The following is a 23540-nucleotide window of genomic DNA, read 5'->3' on the forward strand; positions in this document are numbered from 1 at the left end:
TTTTCCAGTTTCTTTTATTATCTTTGCCTCTGTTCTACTTATGTCACTGAACTTTTCTCGGCTGTGATCACTACTAGTAAGATGCTCCCCTACTCTTTCCATATTGGTTCTGGTTCATGACACATTACAGGATTCAGGAGTAATTATTTGTTTATTAGTTTTCTTAGGTACTGAGTGAAAATTGATTCCTGGGCACATTGTAAACTAGATGCTGTAAAAACAACCTTCAATTCCCTTTCATCCTTTTGTTACTTCTCCCTGACAATTTATTTGGATGTATTTGAAAGCAAATCTAAGTATCATTCTATGCTTTTTACTCCCTCATAGATTTGCTCCAATATTTCTTCCTTCAATTCCATTCCACTATTTGGTAATCCATTGTACACCCCTATTAGGGATATCTTATTTTTAACTCAACCCATATAGATTGTTTACCTTACTGCTAGTTACATCTAATTTTCTACCATCATTATGCTATCTTTAACTAATGTAACAACTCCAATCACACCCTCCCCCAATGCTTTCCTGTCCATCCTAAACTTGTTATATCCTGGTGCGCAATAACATGCGGTACGTTTCAAAGTGATGTGATATTTGCACAAGCAAAGTGTGATGTGATATTTGCACAAGCAGCGTCACGGTAGCACAGTGGTTAGCACTGCTGCTTCACAGCTCCAGGGACCTGGGTTCGAATCCCGGCTCGGGTAGCTGTCTGTGTGGAGTTTGCACATTCTCCCTGTGTCTGCGTGGGTTTCCTCCGGGTGTTCCGGTTTCCTCCCACAATCCAAAGATGTGCGGGCTAGGTTGATTGGCCATTCTAAATTGCCCCTTAGTGTCCCGGGATGCATAGGTTAGAGGGGTTAGTGGGTAAAATATATGTAGGGATATGTGGATAGGGCCTGGGTGGGATTGTGGTTGGTGCAGACTCGATGGGCCGAATGGCCTCTTTTTGCACTGTAGGATTCTATGATCTCTTCTATAAGTCAACGATACCCAACACGGGAGAAAATGAATATTGATCTCTTTGTGTGGAAGTCAACACCTTAGCAAATCAACTAAGGAAAGATTACTTACTAGTGGCCTTATAACAGGTATTTTTGGCAAAGTATAGGTAAGCTTTGTCACCATCGGCCTACTTAACAATCTTTCGATGTTTACTATGCACAGCCATTCGGAAGCACAGCACACTTTGCAGCAGCAATTTATAACGAAAAACTTCACCAGAGATTTAGTTCAAATTCTGGCTACGTGAATGATACATTTTTACACTAATGATAGGTGTCATTGTCTGCCCTTCTGACACTTCGGGCATTTCAATGCTACTTCTCATCTTGCAGGGCAAGGTAGCATTTAACAAAAGGAAATAAACAGGAATGGATGATATCCCATGCTCAGGTTTTGAGTTAATTCATGAAGGTCATAAATTGATTGGCATAGAGGCCATAGCAGGGGTGGTACAGAATGATATCAGTAACTTCCCCAAGCTTAGGGCGAGTACCATCTTGCTTGCTTATATTTTTTCTTCCTCTCCCTACTCACTCATGAATCCCTGAACATACATTTTTAAGGAATGTAACAGAAATGTTCCTTCTAAATATATAAATATTACACAGGAGGCCCGATCTGGTCCCAGTGGTACAGAAGTAGTCAGTACCTTACAACCACCCATATCACTTACGCCTCATGGTATAAACACTAACATAGGTATATCCACTGTACGAGACTGGGCAGTAGGAGTTGGAACAGAACACCAGGTGAAGCACTGGTGAGAAGGGACAAATGCAGCGTGAGTGAAGGAACAGGAACCCTCTGACCAGAGAAACCATTTGAATCCATTTTTCCCTGCTGATACCCAGAATTTGGATTTCGCAGAGTCGGCTTTGAAAAAAACAATCTTTTCTGAACATCACCAGTTTATCCAGTCATTAACATTCAACAGCAAGCATGGAGTAAGCCCATTCATCTAGAATACAAGAGCAGGGATGTCTAAGGCTCTGGTCAGACCCCATTTGGAGGATTCTGAGCAGTTTTGTGCCCCATATCTAAGGAAGGATGTGCTGGCCTTGGAAAGGGTCCAGAGGAGGTTCACAAGAATGATCCCTGGAATGAAGAGCTTGTTGTATGAGGAACGGTTGAGGACTCTGGGTCTGTGCTTGTTGGAGTTTAGAAGGATGAGGGGGGATCCTATTGAAACATACAGGATACTGTGAGGCCTGGATAGAGTGGACGTGGAGAGGATGTTTCCACTAGTAGGAAAAACTCGAACCAGAGGGCACAGCCTCAGGCTGAAGGGACGATCCTTTAAAAGAAGAGATGAGGAGGAATTTCTTCAGCCAAGGAGTGGTGAATCTGTGGAACTCTTTGCCGCAGAAGGCTGTGGAGGCCAGGTCATTAAGTGTCTTTAAGACAGAGATAGATAGGTTCTTGATTAATAAGGGGGAAAAGACAGGAGAATGGGGATGAGAAAAATATCAGCCATGATTGAATGGTGGAGCAGACTCGATGGGCTGAGTGGCCTAAATCTGCTCCTATGTCTTATGGTCTTATGGTCATTGAAACCTCTGACCACTGCACAAGATGTACAACATCTCCAGCACAGTCTGCAGACAAGATTTTTTAAAAAATATATAAGAAAGAATTTTTAACTTGTGCATTGCCTGATTAGCAATTGCATTGTTACCATGAAATGTGCGGGGGACTTTCAACTTTTCAAAAGTGAATGAGATTGTAAAAGTCAAAAGGAAGATTGTTATTGAGTTTTGTCCTTGAGTCAAAATCCAGCATTGTGATGTGGGGTACTCATTTGATGTACAGGCATGCTCTCTGCATCAAGGGCATAAAATCCCTACCATGCAGTAGGAGGCCATTCAGCCCATTGAGTCTGCACTGATTCTCTGACAGAGTATCTTACCCAGGCCTTCTCCCTGTCCTATCCCCATAACCCACACATTTACCATAGCTAATCCCTCTAACCTATACATCTTGGGACAGTAGGGGGTGAATTTTCCGGTTCTGCCTGCCACGGGAATTGTAGCAGGCGACAGGCGGGCCATGGAAAAGTCTGTTGACCTCGGGTGGGATTTTCCGCTCTCAGGATGAGCGTAGCTGGGAAATCCCATCCCAAGGGGCAATTTAGCATGGGCAATCCATCTAACCTGCACATTTTTGGACTGTGACTTGATTTGATTTGATTTATTATTGTCACATGTATTAGGAGACAGTGAAAAGTATTGTTTCTTGCGCGCTATACAGACAAAGCATACCATACATAGAGAAGGAAAGGAGAGAGTGCAGAATGTTATGTTCCAGTCATAGCTAGGGTATAGAGAAATATGAACTTAATGCAAGGTAGGTCCATTCAAAAATCTGATGGCAGCAGGGAAAAAGCTGTTCTTGAGTCGGTTGGTACGTGAACTCAGACTTTTGTACCTTTTTCCCGATGGAAGGAGCTGGAAGAGAGTATGTCTGGGGTGCGTCGGGTCCCTAATTATGCTGGCTGCTTTGATGAGGTAGCGGGAAGTGTAGACAGAGTCAATGGATGGGAGACTGGTTTGCGTGATGGATTGGGCTACATTCACGATCTTTTGTAGTTTCTTGCTGGACTGTGGGAGGAAACCAGAGCTGGAGTAAACCCACACAGCACAGGGAGAATGTGCAAACAGACAGTCATCGAAGACTGGAATTGAATTCGGGTCCCTGGCGCTGTGAGGCTGCAGTGCTAACCACTGCTAATTTCTTAAGAGCCATCGCTTCAACTATTCTCCAAAGAGGTACTGTGATAATGCTATTGTGGTTCCTCAGCAGTTTGAACATTAAAAGTAATAATTCTGCCAATTAAGAACTTTTTGGCACTTAGGTGGCTGTGATTTTCTCACTACTGTAGAATTCAAACTAACTGTCTCTGTGATAGGGTTAATAGGATGGCCTGTTGCGATGAAAAGTATTCCTGGAGGTTCTATCACATGACTTCCCCCCATGCCCCAGCCATTCAAGCATCAACACATCCATCATTGTGACTCATGGCCTTCCTACACCAATTGGAAAGCAAAAAGATGAGGCTTTACTGTCATCCAAACAGCTTTCAAACCCCCCCACACCCTTCCTCATTTTCAATATTTTTATATCTGGTAAAGGGAAATGATCACAAAGAAAATGAAAATAAAATGATTTGCCCTATGATTTTTTTTTCTCTTCAGGATTACACCCAGCAGTGTCCCATCTTCAATTCCTGAAGATTCCAAGCCAGTTTTGGAGGGTTGGCAAACTTTCCTGTTAAATAAAAGCAAAATATTGCGAATCTGAAATAAAAACAGAAAATACTGGAAGGCTTCACAGCCTCTGGACTGAACACTGAGCTCAACAACTTCAGAACATGAACCAAAGATCCAAAGTCCAAAGATGTGCCGGTTAGGTTGATTGGCCGTGTTAAATTGACCCTAGTCTCAGGAGGATTAGCAGGGTAAATATGTGGGGTTACAGAAATTGGGCCTGGGTGGGATTGTGGTTGGTACAGACTCGATGGGCCAAATGGCCTCCTTCTGTACTGTAGGGATTCTATAATTCTATGATTCTCTCCACCACCTTCACCACATTTCCATTTATTTTGTTTCATTTTGTTTCTTCTTTTCATCTCATTCATCCATTTTTATCATCCTTCTTTCTCACTTCCATTTCTCAATTTCTCCATTCCCGCTCTCCATTCTGCCCCGCTCTTTCATGACAACTGCTGTATTTCTAGGCAGCCCCTTAACCATCTATATTTCTGTTCTGCCATTCACTCATTCTGATCACTTAATGGAAACTTTTAGCACCTTTTCCAGGCTTCTTCATTCTCATTTACATTCTCTTTGTCCAATTACAGCTCCCCCCACCTCCCCCCCCCCAACCGCCCACCCTCATAGTATAATTCTCTGCTGATTTTCGTTGCTCTTAGCTCTGATGAAGGGTCATCCAGACTTGAAACGCTAGCTCTATTCTCTCTCGACAGATACTGTCAGACCTGCTGAGATTTTCCAGCATTTTCTGTTTTTGTTATCTGTTAAATATGCTGACTAGCACTGGGAAGGAAAACTTCTGTTCTTGCATTTAGCTGCTATTGTGCTTGCTGGTGGCTTGAGCACCGTTGGATAAAGATATCGCCAGTGTCTCCATTTGATTTATGATCTGGAAACATTCCCCTTTTTAATTAAGCAATTTAAATTTCCTGTGCTTGGATACTGGGTACTCAATCTATTGGGCCAACACCAGCCTGTAGGAGCTGGTGGTGTAGTAGTGTTGTCACTGGACTGGCAATCCAAAGACGCTGGTTTGAATCCCACCATGGCAGATGGCGGAATTTGAATTTAATTTTTAAAAAATCTGGAATTAAAAGTTTAGAGATGATCATGAAACAATTGTCAAAAAACCCATCTGGTTCACTTGGGGAAGGCAATCTGCTCTCCTCACCTGGTCTGGACTACATATGACTCCAGATCTGCAATAGTGTGGCTGAGTCTCAAATGCCCTCTGTGTGGCCAGTCAAGCCAATTTTTTTTTACGGCAATTAGGAATGGGCAATGAACGCTGGCCCTGCCAAGGATGCTCTCATCCCATAATAACAAACATGCCTACCGCTCCATCGCCCGCCCACACTTTGGCAAATCAGACCGCAAGGCTGTGGTCCTGCTCCCAGCTTATAAGCAAAAACTGAAGTGGGAGAATCCATCAAAGAAAGTCGTGCAATGTTGGTCTGAGGAATCAGACGATCTCCTATGGGGCTGCTTAGAGTGAGTGGACTGGTCAGTATTTTAAAACTCTGCGACCAGCCTGAACGAGTACGCCGCTACAGTAAGTGACTTCATTAGTAAGTGTAGAAGACTGTGTGCCAAAAAAGCAAATCCATGTGTTCCCCAACCGGAAACCATGGATGAACAGGGACATCCACTGTTTGCTGAAGTCCAGGTCTGAGGCGTTCAAGTCAGGCGACACTGACCTATACAAGAAAGCCAGATACGATCTAAGGAGATCCATCAAAGATGCCAAAAGACAATACCGGACCAAGCTAGAGTCCCAGGCTAGCCACACCGACCCCCCCACCTCCCCCCCTCCCCCTACCCCCCCCACCCCCCACGCCCCCCCCCACCACCTCCCCTCCCCGCCCCCCCCCCCCCCCCCCCCCCCACCCCCCCACCCCACCTCCCGCCCTGACTATGGCAAGATCTGCAAGACATAACAAGATGAAGGCATGTAAAATTGCCGGCTCCAACGCACCCTTCCCTGATGAGCTCAATGCATTCTATGCCCGTTTTGAGCAAGAGGTCAGCGAGAGCACGCCCTCCACCCTGGAAGCGCTGGATGAACCTGCAGCTGGTGTCACCATTGCAGATGTCAGAGCAGCTTTTTCGAAGGTTAACCCATAGAAAGCAACTGGCCCGGATGGGGTACCCGGACGAGCACTCAGATCCTGCGTGGATCAGCTGGCGGGGGTATTCACAGACATCTTCAATCTCTCTTTACAACAATCTGAGGTCCCTATCTGCTTCAAGAAGATGACCATCATCCTGGACCTAAGAAAAACCAAGCAACGTGCCTTAATAACTATTGGCCGGTGGCTCTGGCATCCATCATTTTGAAGTGCTTCGAAAGGTTAGTCATGGCACAAATCAATTCCAGCCTCCCGAACTACCTGGATCCACTACAGTTTGCCTACCGCCGCAACAGTCCACAGCAGACGCCATTTCCCTCACCCTGCACTCAACCCTGGAACACCTAGATTTTACATGCCTTCATCTTGTTATGTCTTGCAGACCTTGCCATAGTCAGAGACCTATGTCAGACTCCTATTTATTGACTACAGCTCAGCCTTCAACACTATTATTCCCATGAAACTCATCTCCAAACTCTGTGGCCTGGGCCTCGGTCCCTCCCTCTGCGACTGAATCCTGAACTTCCTAACTCACAGACCACAGTCAATAAGGAAAGGCAACAACACCTCCTCCACGATCATCCTCAACACCAGTGCCCCACAAGGCTGTGTTCTCAGCCCCCTACAATACTCCTTATACACCTATGACTCTGCGGCCAAATCCCCCTCCAATTCGATTTTCAAGTTTGCTGATGACACCACCGTAGTGGGTATGAATCGCAAACAATGACGAGACAGAGTTCAGGAATGAGATAGAGAATCTGGTGAACTGGTGCAGCAACAATAATCTCTCCCTCAATGTCAACAAAACGAAGAAGATTGTCATCGACTTCAGGAAACGTAAAGGAGAACATGCCCCTGTCTACATCAATAGGGACGAAGTAGAAAGGGTTGAGAGCTTCAAGATTATAGGTGCCCAGATCACCAACAACCTATCCTAGTCCTCCCATGCCGATACTATAGTTAAGAAAGCCCACCAAGCCCACTTTCTCAGAAGACTAAGGAAATTTGGCATGTCAGCTACGACTCTCACTAACTTTCATAGATGCACCATAGAAAGCATTCTTTCTGGTTGTATCACAACTTGGTATGTCTCCTGCTCTGCCCAAGACCACAAGGAACTACAAACGTGAATGTAGCCCAATCCATCTCGCAAACCAGCCTCCCATCCATTGACTCTGTCTAGACTTCCCACTGCCTCAGCAAAGCAGCCAACATAATTGAGGACCCCACGCACCCCGGACATTCTCTCTTCCACCTTCTTCCTCTGGGAAAAAGATACAAAAGTCTGAGATCACGTACTAACCGACTCAAGAATAGCTTCTTCCCTGCTGCTGTCAGACTTCTAAATGAACTTACCTTGCATTAAGTTGATCTTTCTCTGCACCCTAGCTATGACTGTAACACTAATTTCTGCACTCTCTCGTTTCCTTCTCTATGAACGGTATGTTTTGTCTGGATAGCGTGCAAGAAACAATACTTTACACAGTGTGTTAATACATGTGACAATAATAAATCAAATCAAATCAAATGAAATCAAATAAATTATTATTTTTTTAATTTGCAAGTTTTCTAAGTACCTCTTGCTCTCTAATGTCTTTGCATTCTTGTGCTTATTGAATTTATCCTTTTCACTCCTGGTTTGGCACCCGGTGTCATAACCAAGTGCTTTTTAGGTGTGGAGGCATCAATTTCCTCCTGAATTCATGTGGTTGGGAGCTTTGGTTGTCAAGAGTGTCGCTTGGAAATTCAGATGCACACTGCTCATAATGTTCCTTTTAATGCAAAATTGTCCCATATGCAACGTATCAGCACAACCTTTGAAGCTCTTGCTGCATTATATTGTATTGCTCCTTCAGTTGATTCAGGTACCTGAAGCATCCCTGTCGGAATGCTTATTATCTGTTCGCTAAGTCTAGTGGCATTAAGGACTTTATTATTAGCGGCGCTCCACTAGTATCCTAGGTAACTGCATGAGAGTCATCAGCCACAGCTGTAGAGCATGGCATTGATTTCCTGTGAGGCACCCAGACACTTACCACTCTGGACTGCCTCGAAATGAAGGAAGTATACCAACTGTAGCAAAGTGAGCATTAAACAGCCTGATTTGGTGGTACTGTTCTAAAACAATTTGAGAGAGTGGTACCTTTCTTATTGATATGGTTGGTAGCATAGTGAAAGGGAGTGTATGACATTGTGGGTGCAATTTATGACATAATAAAAATATAAAAGCAAATTACTGCAGATGCTGGAATCTGAAACCAAAAGAGAAAATGCTGGAAAATCTCAGCAGGTCTGGCAGCATCTGCAAGGAGAGAAAAGAGCTGACGTTTCGAGTCCAGATGACCCTTTGTCAAAGCTGTTTATGACATGTTGGGTTTGAGGGAATCATGGAAACTGGCAATGATTCTGTCTTGTTGCTGATCGACAGATAGTGAAACTGAGGTATGGGCTATCTCGAGTAAACAATGAATGAACGGACACTGCTCGACAATCACCAGGCAGGAGTATTCCCTTCCTGTTGGGGAACACTTCAGCAGTCAAGGGCGTTCAGCCTCCAATCTTCAGGTAAGCCTTCTCCAAGGCGGCCTTCAAGACACACGACAACGCAGAATCGCCGAGCAGAAACTGATAGCCAAGTTCCGCACACATGAGGATGACTTCAACCGGGATCTTGGGTTCATGTCACACTATGTGTAACCCCCACCATTTGGCCTGGGCTTGCAAATTCCGACTAACTGTCCTGGCTTGAGGCAATTCACACATCTAACCTGTGATTATCCCTCTCTCCACTCGCATTGTCTGTACCTGTAAAGACTTGATTACCTGTAAAGACTCGCATTCCAGCCATTATCTTGCAATTAAGTCTTTGTCTGTACATGCCGTGTTTGTAAACCCAACTCTCCACTCACCTGAGGAAGGAGCAGTGCTCCGAAAGCTCGTGATTCCAAATAAACCTGTTGAACTTTAACCTGGTGTTGTGAGACTTCTTATCAAGTAAACGATGCACTTTTTGCTTGACGATAAAATTGGAAATATCCCTATAAGCAACCTGAAATAACTACTAGGCCAGAAATCATCCATGGATCTGCCAGCGGGTTCAATGGCAGGTGGGGGAGAGGGAGGGGATGGATTTGGCGGTAGAGCAAAAATTGGTTTCACGCCAGTGTGAATTTCTGTGGTATTTTCTGCTGGTGTTCACCAAAGTAGATTTGGAGACACCCTGGAGGCCAGCATGAAATTGATTTGCACCCGGCTAATGAGATGCAGATGAAGGTCTGACCAGAATCTTCCACACATGCCCGATTCTCCACAATGCTGACGGGGAAACATGCCAGTGCAAAACACCTCTGGAACAATGTGGCAAACACATGTTGGGACTCACCTGAACAATGCCTGGGGCTGCTTCCAGAGTTGGGAATCATGGAATCCCTCCAGTGAAGGATGGAGGTTGCCAGCAAGCTTGGATCCCAGAACATCCTAGTAGTAGGTGTGGGGAGCATCTAAAGGTGGATTTTCCAGATTCAGCATCCTGAAGGGGGTCCATCTCCCAGCCTCAGAGTGTTCCTGGAGATCCATCTTCATTTTCAGGAGGTTGATCTTCTTTCCTCAACAGTGGGTCAGTGATGTTGGGCACCTTTTCAACAAGGTGCCTGGATACAATGGCGGATGTCATGTCTGACAAATCTGTCAGAGTTCTTTGAGGAGGTGACAAGGAAGTTAGATAAAGGAGAACTAATGGATGTGATTTATTTAGATTTCCAGAAGGCTTTTGACAAGTTGCTGCATACGAGACTGTTAAATAAGTTAAGAGCCCATGGTGTTAAGGGTAAGATCTTGGCATGGATAGAGGATTGGCTTACTGGCAGAAGGCAGAGAATGGGGATAAAGGGGTCTTTTTCAGGATGGCAGCCAGTGACTACTGGTGTGCCTCAGGGGTCAGTGCTGAGACCACAACTTTTCACAATATACATTAACGATTTGGAGGAAGGAACTGAAGGCACTGTTGCTAAGTTTGCAGATAATACAAATATATATAGAGGGACAGTTGTATTGAGGAAGCAGGGGGGCTGCAGAAGGACTTGGATAATGGTTAACGTGCAGGTTCAGTCAGCAGTTAGGAAGGCAAATACAATGTTAGCATTCATGTCGAGAGGGCTAGAATTCAAGAGCAGGCATGTACTTCTGAGGCTGTATAAAGCTCTGGTTAGACCCTATTTGGAGTATTATGAGCAGTTTTGGGCCCTGTATCTAAGGAAGGATATGTTGGCCTTGGAAAGGGTCTGGAGGAGGTTCACAAGAATAATCCCTAGAATGAAGAGCTTATCATATGAAGAACGGTTGAGGACTCGTTGGAGTCCTCAACCGTGCCTCAACGGTTTGTACTCGTTGGAGTTTAGAAGGATGAGGGGAGATCTTATTGAAACTTACAGGATACTGAGAGGCCTGGATAGAGTGGACATAGAGAGGATGTTTCCACTAGTAGGAAAAACTAGAACCACACCTTTACTTTTAGTTGACAACAGTGCACATTACAATTTTACCCATTCTACGGATGGAACCACTAGAGCTTTTCTTCAGAATCTTGATAAGTCATTTCTCTGAATTCCTTTGCCTTCTGCCTTCATTGCTAATTTAACAAAGCTTCCCAAAACTTCAACCGCAACATAACATGCTTCAAGATCGGATTGCATAAGCAACTCATTTCATTGCCATTTCAAGCTAACTTTCTCTTGGTTATTAGTGCAACAAGTAATTTACCTTCCACTTCATCCACATTTGGCTTTGTCGGTCTCTTTTTGTTTGTATGAATTACATCAGTCTCAGGCTAAAGGGACGATCCTTTAAAACAGAGATGAGGAGGAATTTCTTCAGCCAGAAAGTGGTGAATCTGTGGAACTCTTTGCCGCAGAAGGCTGTGGAGGCCAGGTCATTGGGTGTCTTTAAGACAGAGATAGATAGGTTCTTGATTAATAAGGGGATCAGGGGTTATGGGGAAAGGGCAGGAGAATGGAGATGAGAAAAATATCAGCCATGATTGAATGGCGGAGAAGACTCGATGGGCCGAGTGGCCTAATTCTGCTCCTATGTCTCATGGTCTTATGGTCTTATGGACTACACACCACCAGGCCTGTCCTGCCATGGAATGTAGTGCAAAACAACCAATACTCTGCCCTAAAAACAACCTAAAAAACTGAGGGCAACACTGACCTTTATAGTCAATGGCACCATGATGCCTGTGTTGGGTGTGGTCCCTATGGCAAAAGTAATTGATTGATTCATTAGTGAATCACAGCCTCTGCAAACACTGCTCATTGCTCAGGCTGTTACAAGTGCCTTGGCTGATATTTGCCAGTTTAATCCCAGCTGTAAATGGATGCCACTTGTGCTGCCTGATGAATGTCGTTCCTCCACATCCTTTACTTCTTCCTCAAGTTAACAGAGGTATAAAGGTATTCCTATATAAAATCCAATTATCTCCTCTGTAGAGTGTTGGTGGTAAAAACATGACAGCCTTAGAACACAAGACAGAAAAATACAAGTTGATGCTATTGTTGATGCAGCATTATTGATGCCAAAATAACAAATAAAATTGATTCCAAACAGTTGTAAAACTTGCAAGTTAGTGGACCTCACGTCACTTACCCTTTTAATTAACTGTCACTTGTTGCTTCGAATGTCTGGCGATCTTTTCTGCCATGGTGTTCTTAGATTTTACTCAACCGTGGGTCCAAATATTATCAAATTTGGGCCAGAATTCATAGAATCATGGAATCCCCATTGTGCAGAAGGAGGCCATTCGGCCCATCGAGCCTGCACTGACAACAATCCCACCCAGGCCCTATCCCTGTAACTGCACATATTTACCCTGGTAATCCCTCTGACACTAGGGTCAATTTAGCATGGCCAATCAACCTAATCCGCACATTTTTGGACTGTGGGAGGAAACCGGAGCTCCTGGAGGAAACCCAAGCAGATACGGGGAGAATGTGCAAACTCCACACAGACAGTGACCTGAGGCCGGAATTGAACCCGGGTCCATGGCGCTGTGAGGCAGCAGCAGCACTAACCACAGTGCAATCGTGCTGCCCCGATAGGGCCCTAATTATCTAGCAAATGGAATTCTGCCACATTCTTGTTGTGGAGTTGTCGACGTTGGACTGGGGTGGGCACAGTAAGAAGTCTCACAGCACCAAGTTAAAGTCCAACAGGTTTATTTGGTAGCACGAGCTTTCGGAGCGCTGCTCCTACATTCTTGTTCCAATCAAGTTTTGGGTAAATCTGAATGTGTTCCATGTGAGAAGAGCAAAGATTCACTGCAGCAATAGTCTGCATTTAATTGCTTAGTCTCAATTACTAATTGAAAGCCTTTATGTGATATTACAACAAAGCACAAGTAGAAGAAAGATTTTGCAGCAGATATTGCACATGCTCATCCCTCTATCTCTTAAATAAACCTCTATTTAATTCCAATTCTATAGTTATCCCAGACGTCCAATTTTGCAATTTATGAACAGTGAAAAGGTTTCTAATTGAATGTGTATAATTTTTCATAGATGCACTCTGAAATGATTTATAAAGAAGGAAAGATTTCTTTTAAGGAATTTATCTTAAAAGTCTTTATGATTTCCGCATGCAAAATAGGCTCTATGGTTTAGGATTAGAAAAAGATGGTTTCATTTCCATTGTAGGTTGTGTCTGACTGCACTGCATTGAAATCACCTGGATTCTCATGACTCGTACCTTAGTATTTTTACATTCTAGCCATATTTAACACGATGTAAAGAAAAATATAATACATTTATATCGCAGCTTAACCTACTGTCAAAACATTTCCCCATGAACCACACTGCTTTATACAGCAGTGAATGTTGTGTGGGCAAATAAACAGTGGTTCAACTCCAACTGAAGGCAGGATTTTCCAGCCCCCCCCCCTGCTTGCGGGATCTTCCAGTCCAGTCAAAGGCGACCCCCCCTTCAGTGGGTTCTCTGGCAGTGGAACCAGTGAGCCACGCAAAATGGCATAGACAACTCAGGACCAGAAGATCCCAGCGGTGTTAATGTGAACCACCTCCACTGGCACACAACATGCTCAGGGAGGGCGGTGAATCCCTGGCCATTCTCATCTCATGGGCGTTGCTCATTGCAAGTCCCCTCCTTTAGTCGGGTTAGGAACATAGGATTTAGGAGCTGGAGTAGGCTATTTGGCCCTTTGAGCCTGCTTCATCATTCAATAAGATCATGGCTGATCCGTGGTCTTTCCTGTCTGCCTCAGTAAGTCTTGTCGATCTTGTCTATCAGAAATCCATCTAACTCTGCCTTGGATAAATTCAATGACCGAGGGCTGGCTGGAGTGAACTCAATGCCTACTTTAGAAAGACTATTTCATTTTTCCTCCTGGGAGGATCTTCAGCCTTCACATCGATGTGAATAACATTAACTCTAATGGTTGTGGATACCAGTGCACTAAGGGTGTTACAGCAGTATCCAGCAGATTAGAAGACTGGGAGGTTGCATTCCTGGGGAGCTTAACTGGTTCAATACAAATGTTTATATTTTCCACATGTTAGAACTATCCCGATGGTGGATTATATTCACTGGAATTTTGAAGAGTGAGAGGGGATCTTATAAACTTATAAAATTCTGACAGGGTTAGACAGGGTAGATTCAGAAAGAATGTTCCCAATGGTGGGGGGAGTCCAAAACTAGGTGTCGTAGTTTGAGGATAAGGGGAAAGCCTTTTTGGACTGATGTGAGGAGAAATTTCTTCACCCAGGGAGTTGTGAATGTGCGGAATTCACTACCACAGAATGTAGTTGAGGCCAAAACATTGTCTGATTTCAAGAAGAAATTAGATATAGCTCTTGGGGCTAAAGGGATCAAGGGATATGGGATCAGGATATTCAATTCGACGATCAGCCATGATCAAGGTTAATGGCGGAGCAGGCTCGAAGGGCCGAATGGCCAACTTCTGTTTCTAGTTTCTATGTTTCTATCATTTATTTAGATTTTGGACAAACATACGGTAGCCATTTTGGTGGCACAGTGGTTAGCACTGCTGCCTCACAGTGCCAGGGACCCAGGTTCGATTCCTGGCTTGGGTCACTATCCGTGTAGAGCTTGTACATTCGCCCAATGTCGCCATGGGTTTCCTCCGGGTGCTCCGGTTTCCTCCCGCAGTCCGAAAGACGTGCCGGTTAGGTGCATTGGCCGTGCTAAATTGTCCCTCAATGTACCAGAGTGTGGCGACTAAGGGATTTTCACAGTAACTGTGAACATTGAAGTGGTAATATAAGCCTATTTGTGACACTAATAAATAAACTTTAAAACTTAAGACTTTCAACCTTGCTAGACAAGAGCACAAATCAGAGATTGGTCTATTGTATTATACCCTCGATTCTTTGACTCACATTTGCTACAAGAGAGACTGTGAGCTGGCAACAGAGAATCTCACGCCGATGTCTTTGTGTCACACCAAAATAAACACAGACTAAGATGTAACACTTTTGTTGTCAGCCTGGATTTTTTGGCTGGGCTTGACTTTGACACACAGCTGTTGTTAGTCTGCTACCTCGCTTCTCATCTAATTTATATCCTGGGCCTGCTCCTGTCATCATTAATAGCTGTCTTTAAGATCTCTCCCATTAGTAGGTAGGAAATCTGGTACAGTGGCAGGTCTTAAAGGAGCATACTTTCTCCTGACTGCAATGGAGAATCGCTAAAATAGGAACTTAGGGACGTAAGAAATAGGAGTGGAAGAAGGTCATATGCACCTCGTTCCTACTGGTGTACCCCATGATTCACTAAGAGACCAAAAATCTGTCTATTCAGTGTTGGAGAATCCGCAACTCTCTGGGATAGAGGATTACAGAATCTGTACAGTGCAGATGGAGGACATTCGTCCATCGAGTTTGCATTGGCTCTCTTAAAGACCATTCTACCTAGTTCCACTCCTGCCTCCACCACCCTCTCATGATGTTCATTCCAGGCTGCAACCACCCTCTGGGTGCAAACATTTTTCCTCATGTCACGTTTAGCCCTTTTGCCAGCTATTTGGAATCTGTTCCCTCCAGGTTTTTTGAAGCTCTCTTGAGTGGTGTCACGGTCAAGATGGAAAGAGATAGATATATTTATTCATCTGCTGGACTACTTTATAAAATCAATTTTGTGCTTTTAAAAATGGACAATTGTTGAGCTGACAAGATGGCTCCAGCTGGTCACATGATGCTTCCGGAAGTTTCTCAGCCGTTTCAGAGTGAACAAAGGCTAACACCTCAAATGTTCGGAATGTAACTTCTTTGCATCGCTTAAGCATTCCATCCAAGGTAACACTATGGCCCAGCAGACAGACAGACAATCTGCTCCAGCTAGCTACAAGTCGTAATCTCCAATAATGGTGCTAACTGCCTCAGTATTAACTGTTCCAACACAATGTTTTCAACAAAGTGGCCTCGTTTAACAACCCAAAACCAGTATCACACGACTGAGACTTGGGGCTGACTGACCTCCTTTAATCAGACAGTCGTTGAGCCCTTTGGCAGTTACTCTTTGACCTCTGAGGAGAACAGGACTCCAGACAATCAACCCGTGCTGTCAACCAGGTGGCAGCAGAAAGAACTCTGGCCGTCATCAAAACTGCTTGGAACTCATGCTTTCAAACCTACTCACTCTATGTGCCTTCTCCCATCGTGGAATTCTCATTTCTGGAAAGAGAGGATCACCTGACAATCAGTCAACTTCCTCATTAAAGGAACACTCCATTTGACTTCTGATTCCAGATTCTGGACAAATGTAAAACCCTAACTTGAAGTTTATTGAACCCTCTTCCATTTGTCTTATGACCTGTTAATTGTGTGAGTGCAAAAGGGGTGGCCATTGCAAACCCCCTCTGTGTGTGTGTGTGTGTGTGTGCACGTGCATGCATAAAAATAAACCAATCCTTTTTATTTCATCTTACCTTCAGTTTGCTGTGCAAGTTATTTGTAGTTGATCGAAGCACTCCAAGTTTAAAGGTTGGGGAAAATACTCCACCATTTACAAAGGGAGAAATCAGAATTAAAAGAGCATCTTTCCAGTGACGGATGGGTGGGGAGAGGAGAAATCAGGATCAGTTTAAAATTGGCCTCCCTCCTCGCTGTCCATCACTGTGGGAACAGTTTTTCATAGTTTTCCCTGTCCATCAGGATCTTGAGTACCTCTATTGAGTCTCCTCTCTGCCTTCCCTTCTCCAAGAATACTAGACCCAACAATTACAAAGACAAGTAAAGAAATTTCTCCTATCTCTATAATTGGCCCCTCATCCTAAGACATGTTCTAGATTTCACAGCATAGGGAAACAATGGGTGGGATTTTCAAGTCTCGCTCGCCACGAAACTGGAAAATCCCACTTGAGATCAAAGGACCTTTCCACGGTCCGTCCTTTGCCCGCTCCGATTCCCGTGTTGGGTAGGACAGTAAAATTTGTCCCAATATTTCAGTATCTACAGTGTCAAGCCCCTTTAGAATCTTTCAGTATGTTTCTCATTCTTTTAAAATCTGGAGTGTATAGGCACCAAATATTAACCTCCCAACCAAAGTCAATCCTCTCAGCTCAGGAACTAATCTAGTTAACCTTTAAACTACCTCTAAAGTCTTAGGACCTTTCTAGACTCTACAGAATTTGAGAAAATCATAACCAGTGCATCCATTATTTCTGTAGTCACCTCCTTTCGAACCTGTGGGCCTAGGCCATCAGGTCTTGGGAATTTGTCAAAGTTTAATCCCTTATGTTCGTCCAATACCTTTTCTCAACTGATATTAATGAAGTTAAATTGTTTAACTCTATTACCCTCCATTTCTGAAATTGTCATGTCATTATAACGATATAATCCTTGGACTCATTTACTGTACAAGACACAAAGCACCAATCACTCGTAAGTGATTTGTTAAACATGCTCATTTATTAAGATGAGGCACATGAGAACAGTTATACATAGGCAGAAGGATTGAAGATTTCAGAGCTCTGTGTTTGTGCTCCGCTAAAAGCAAAAGTGAAATTAAGACTGGATCACATGACATGTTGGACATCATAGAATTCTACAGTGCAGAAGGAGGCCATTTGGCCCATGGAGTCTGCACCGACCACAATCCCACACAGGCCCTATCTCCATAGCCCCATGCATTTACCTTAGTTAAGTTGATTTATTAGTGTCACAAGTAGGCTGATATTAACACTGAAATGAAGTTACTGTGAAAATCCCCTGGTCGCTACACTCTGGCACCTGTTCGGGTATACTGAGGGAGAATTTAGTATGGCCAATGCATCTAACTAGCACGTCTTACGAACTGTGGGAGGAAACTGGAGTACCCGGAAGAAACCCATGTAGATACGGGGAGAATGTGTAGACTCCACACAGACAGTGACCCAAGCCGGGAATTGAACCCAGATCCCTGGTGCTGTAAGGCAGCAGTGCTAACCACTGTGCCACCATGTCGCCCCTTCTAGTAATGTGCTGATATCCCTTAAAGACATATTACAACAATGGGAAGGCAATGGCCTAGTGGCATTATCGCTAGACTATTAATCCAGAAACTTAGCTAATATTCTGGGGCCCCGGGTTTGAATCCCGTCACAGCGGATGGTGGAATTTGAATTCAATAAAAAAAATCTGGAATTAATGATCTACTGATGACTATGAAACCATTGCCTATTGTTGGAAAAACCCATCTGGTCTACTAACGTCCTTTAGGGAAGGAAATCTGCCTTCCTTACCTGGTCTGGCCTACGTGCGACTCCAGAGCCACAGCAATGAGGTTGACTCTCAACTGCCCTCCAAGAGCAACTAAGGATGGGCAATAAATGCTGGCCAGCCAGCAACACCCATGTCCCATGAATGAATTTTTTAAAAAAATTTCTTTTTAAGAATGCTTCCCCCACTTCCAAAGAAGTACAGCTATTTAGAATACATGTTCATATTTAGTTACCATTGCGTAAAATTGATCTGAGTCCCTGGAGTGTAAAGTTAATCTTGCCGTGGTAACCTTGACTGAAGGTTACTTTAATTGTTCACAGTGGTCCATGGGATTGTCATTCCTGGATGTTGTTCTTGCTTGCATTTGGGATCTGGTCCTCGATGCATCAGGACTCTATGGTGTTTGAAGAGCTGGAACGGGTCTAATTTGTCCTCTGTTATGCCTCACCATTGCGCCTTTGTGTACAATGATTTCAAAGGATCTTGATTCTGAACAAATCTTTATCACCAGAGATCTGAGTGTCCGAGAGTATGAATCACAGAAGGCTAATATAAAGGTACAGCAAGTAATTAGGAAAACTAAAATGGTGGCGGGACAGGAACATTTTGGTGCTGGTGTTCTTTATTGATTATCCCCTTCCAGGGATTCATCTTCTGCAGGTTCTGGGTAACAAGTCAAAATTGGTTAACCAAAAACCCATGGAACCCATGCTCAAAGACAGTTTGTAAGAAAAAACAAACGGAGAACATCAATGGAATGTTTGGACTGTCTCTTTAAATAGTATTGACTGAAATATATTGCTTAATAAACCTTGCTAAATATAAGGAGCAATATTCTTCTGACATGAAAGTGTTGATGTCTAAATTATATCACTTCTGCTGCATTATCACATTGCAAGGCTGTGCCTATTTCTTGTGAGAGCTTTCCTGTGTGTGATTAACTTTGACAAGAAATATATAAGTATTGTAGACAGCGAAGAAAATAATCCATATGCACAATTCCACTCCATCAGACCTTGAGTGCATTGATTTGTGAGTATGATTCAAGAAATCTACCTTAATAGATAAAGTAGCCCAACCCTATTTGTACAAAAATCTTTATAAAGCACAGGATTATTGCTTTGTTCATATATGCTTTTTATCCTTTGATGGGATGTATGTGTCACTGGCAAGTCCTGCATTTGGTGCCTGTCCCTAATTGTCCTTGAACTGAATGGCTTACTCAGGCATTTCAGAGAGCAGTTAAGAGTTCATCAGATAACTCCAGTAGATCTAGAGTTATGTGTAGGGCAGACCAGGTAAGGATGGCAGATTTCCTTCCCTAAAGGACGGTACTAAACCAGATGGGTTTTTACAACATCACCATCAATGAGACTAGCTTTCAAGTCCAGATTTTATTAATCAAATTTAATTTCAGTCTGCTGCCATAGTTGAAGTATAGCTCATATCCTGAGGGACTTAGCCGGGGTCTGTACCATTAAAACACCATCATCCCCCTGTGAGATAGATAGTGTGCTCATTGTTAGTGCTGGCTGGAGTATCAAGGCCGTAATATTCCATCCTATCCTATCTCCAATCCATATTTCTTCCTCTGGGATTGCGGAACTCTGAATTGTGGAATTAATCCTGTAGTGTACAGCAGAATCTTCCCCTGGATGAACTTTTCAGTAGATTCTTTCTAGAAAAGTTTATTTCTTCGTGTCACTGCAATGAAGTTACTGGGAAAATACCCTAGTCACCACACTTCGGTGCCTGTTCGGGTACACTGAGGGAGAATTTAGCGTGGCAAATACACCTGACCAGCACGACTTTCGGAGGAAACCGGAGCACCCAGAGAAAACCTACGCACACACGGGGAGAACGTACAGACTCCGCATAGACAGTGACCCAAGCCGGGAATTGAACCTGGGTCCCTGGTGCTGTGAGGCAGCAGTGCTAACCATTATGCCATCCCCAAGGCGTGTCTTTATTTTAGACTAAGCAACAGAAGAATTCAAGGGACTCTGCCTACGTCTGTTCCTATCACAGTGTAACCAATTAAGATGTTATTTCGTTCCTCCTCTTACTTTAAGTTCCAAAAAAGTAATATTTTTTAGTGTTATTTAAGTTCTCCTATATCTCCTCCCCAGGGTATATTATGTGACTGTTGCTAATCTCATTTGAACATTTAGCATAATCCTTTTATTCTCATTTTACATAAACTCAACCACATTTGAATTAACATTAGTATTGAAAAATGCAGAGGGATTTAGTTCAAGCCTGCTAAAACATTTGGATGGGAATGATACTGACTGGAAAATATATTTCCCCCTTCCTCCTGCTATCTCTTGCTCTGTGAACTTTTGCATATTCATTGCATGTTATGAAAAGTGCAGCTCGGCAACTTCCCTTTTGGATGCTGCGTGTTTTCTTTGTGGATCAATTAATAAGTACGTGAGAATACACCCTTATGGTTCCCTTCATCTTTCCCTCCACCTTGCGAATGTGCTCCTAGTCTTTGCTTGACATCTGATTATAAAACCTCTTCAGCTTTTGCTCAACCCCTGCCTACAATGCGAACTCACTCTACCAGACGTGATGGCCTAGTGGTATTATCATTAGACTATTAATCCTGAAACTCAGCTGATGGTCTGGGCTTCCGGGTTCGAATCCTGCCATGGTAGTTGGTGAAATTTGAATACAAATAAAAAAATATCTGGAATTAAGAATCTACCGCTGACCATGAAACCATTGTTGATTGTCAGAAAAACCCATCTGCGGAGATGATGGCCTCATGGTATTATCATTAGACTATTAATCCTGAAACTCAGCTAATGTTCTGTGGACCTGGGTTCGAATCCTGCCATGGCAGTTGGTGAAATTTGAATTCGATTAAAAAATATCTAGCATTGAGAATCTACTTATGACTGTGAAACCATTGCTGATTGTCAGAAAAACCCATCTGGTTCAGTAATGTCCTTTAGGGAAGGAAACCTGACGTCCTTAACCGGCCTGGCCTTAATGTGACCCCAGGGCCACAGCAATGTGGTTGACTCTGAACTGCCCTCGGGCAACTGGGGATGGGCAATAAATGCTGGCAGCCAACGATGCTCAGGTTCCAGGAATGAAATTTAAAAAGGCTATTGGAGACATAAGCTTACTGTGGTCATGGCATATCAAAATCCCAAGCCCAGACTACAACATCCTGCCATCTCCAGCTCATATGATATTCTAGACAGCTTCAAGTGCCTTTCCAGGAACTATCAGTGCACAGTACATAAGTCAATTTCCTCATTACAAGTAAAGATGAGACGCACCCCTTTTTTGTGCCCAGCTAAAGGAATTTAATGCTCTCGAAAATAAATTTTTCAAACTATGTTCAAGCTCTCCAAAAAATTATCCACTGTAAAAATTGAATCATTTTTAGTTCAAAGTGGTTCATAATTTCTGGGTGAAACTAAACCATTACATGAAGTGTCATTATTGTACATGTTTCCGACTTGATCTCACCTCTTCAGGAGTAAATGGAACTGAATTAAGGGCCTGGAAATTGCTATTAATGTATTGAAGTACTGTGCAATGAAATAAATTGCTATAGTTTCTACGGTCATAAGTCAAAAGAGTGAGTCTTTTTGTTTGATTTCAGCCAGGAATATCTAAAGTATACCTCCTGAGGGACAGGGACAATATAAACTGAAGAGTTCTATCAATTCAAGCCACTCCGCGTCCTAGAAGTCGGTTCGGAAACACATCCAAGTGTTTCTGCATTGGGTGAGTTTTCTGTATATGATCTTGTATGGTGGCACGGTGGCACAGTGGTTAGCACTGTTGCCTCACAGGAACAGGGAGCCAGGTTCAATTCCAGCGTTGGGTCACTGTTTATATAGAGTCTGCACATTCTCCCATGTCTGTGTGGGTTTGCTCTGAGTGCTCTGGTTCCCTCAGTCCAAAGATGTGTAGGTCAGTTGGATTGGCCATGCTAAATTGCCCCTTAGTGTCCAAAAATGTGCAGGTTAGGTGGATTGGCCATGTTAAATTGCCCCTTAATGTCCAAAAATGTGCAGGTTACATGGATTGACCATGCTAAATTGCACATTCGTGTCCAATGATGTGTAGGTTAGGTGGATTAGCCATGCTAAATTGCCCCATGGTGTCCAAAGTTGTGTAGGTTAGTTAGATTGACTATGCTAAATTGCGCCATAGTGCCGAAAGTTGTGTAGGTTAGGCGGATTAACCATGGTAAATGTGTGGAATTACAAGGATAGGGACGGGGGGTGAGCCTGGGTAAAGTACTCTTTCAGAGAGTCGGTGCAGATTCGATGGGCTGAATGGCCTCCTTCTGCACTGTAGGGATTCTATGATTGTGCTGCTTGAGTTCTGAGCACAAGAGAAAGAAAAGAGACTTTCCAGTTTGGAACCTTTCACCTTGCTACTTTCATACTTTTCGTGTCGCGTGCAAGCCAAACATAATGGACGCTAATGTGTTTCAAATGATTATCAAGGTTTTGAACTGAAAACTAAACCAGCATTTCAAACAATCCATTTACATTCCAGTTTTAGTTAAAAAGGAATTCTGGTAGAAAATCCACATTCTCTTCGACAAGGTAGGGACTAAATGGGCATTCCTCCATTTTGAGGATTGGATTTTCAGATGGGGTCGATTTTAGTCGCTCCATCATTGGTGCCTGTGCTTTAAGTTGCCTGAAGGTAAAACCAGTTTGGGCCAATTCAGTATTGAACTGGTCTCAACTGGATTGTGCAGCAGGTGACTAATCAGCTTGTAATTTTACCTGACTCATCAGAAATCCAGCAGGGACTCCAAGTATCCCCGATTTCCCAGTCTCAACCCTTCTGATTTTGCAACCCCTCATCTTGATTCAATACAGTCTATTTTTGTGATTGGACATCTATGGAAATCTATTTAAGGGAATGTTCATTGTTTAACCTCTTTTTATGATTATGTCACAGAGCCAAACATCGACCCTGAGGGTGTGGTGAGGAGGTTGCAGAGTCAATGTGGATGGGGGGTGGGATTTTCTATAAGATAGGGAATGTGCAAATTCATCTGGACATTCCTGAAGGATTTGGGCTGTAGGGTAATGATGTGGAGGTCGACTGTGAAGCCAGGGGGACCCACTGTAATGGACATGGGTGACCGGGGGAGGGCAAATGATGGGGGAGCTAACAGCAAAGGAAACTGCTACCTTTCCAAAATTGAAAGTGAGCGAAGCCTGATATTTAGTGGACAGAAGCGCTGCATGAAGGTGAAATCAGTGAGTGGGTGGAGATGCAGACAGACAACTGAAAGAGAACCCCAGCAGAGAGCAATGGGAATGCTCGGGGCTGGCAGATAAGTATGGATTAGCCATGCTAAATTGCCCCATGGTGTCCAAAGTTGTGTAGGTTAGTTGGATTGACTATGCTAA

This window comes from Mustelus asterias, chromosome 4 (genome assembly GCF_964213995.1).
Source record: "Mustelus asterias chromosome 4, sMusAst1.hap1.1, whole genome shotgun sequence".
In the NCBI taxonomy this organism is placed as follows: Eukaryota; Metazoa; Chordata; class Chondrichthyes; order Carcharhiniformes; family Triakidae; genus Mustelus; species Mustelus asterias.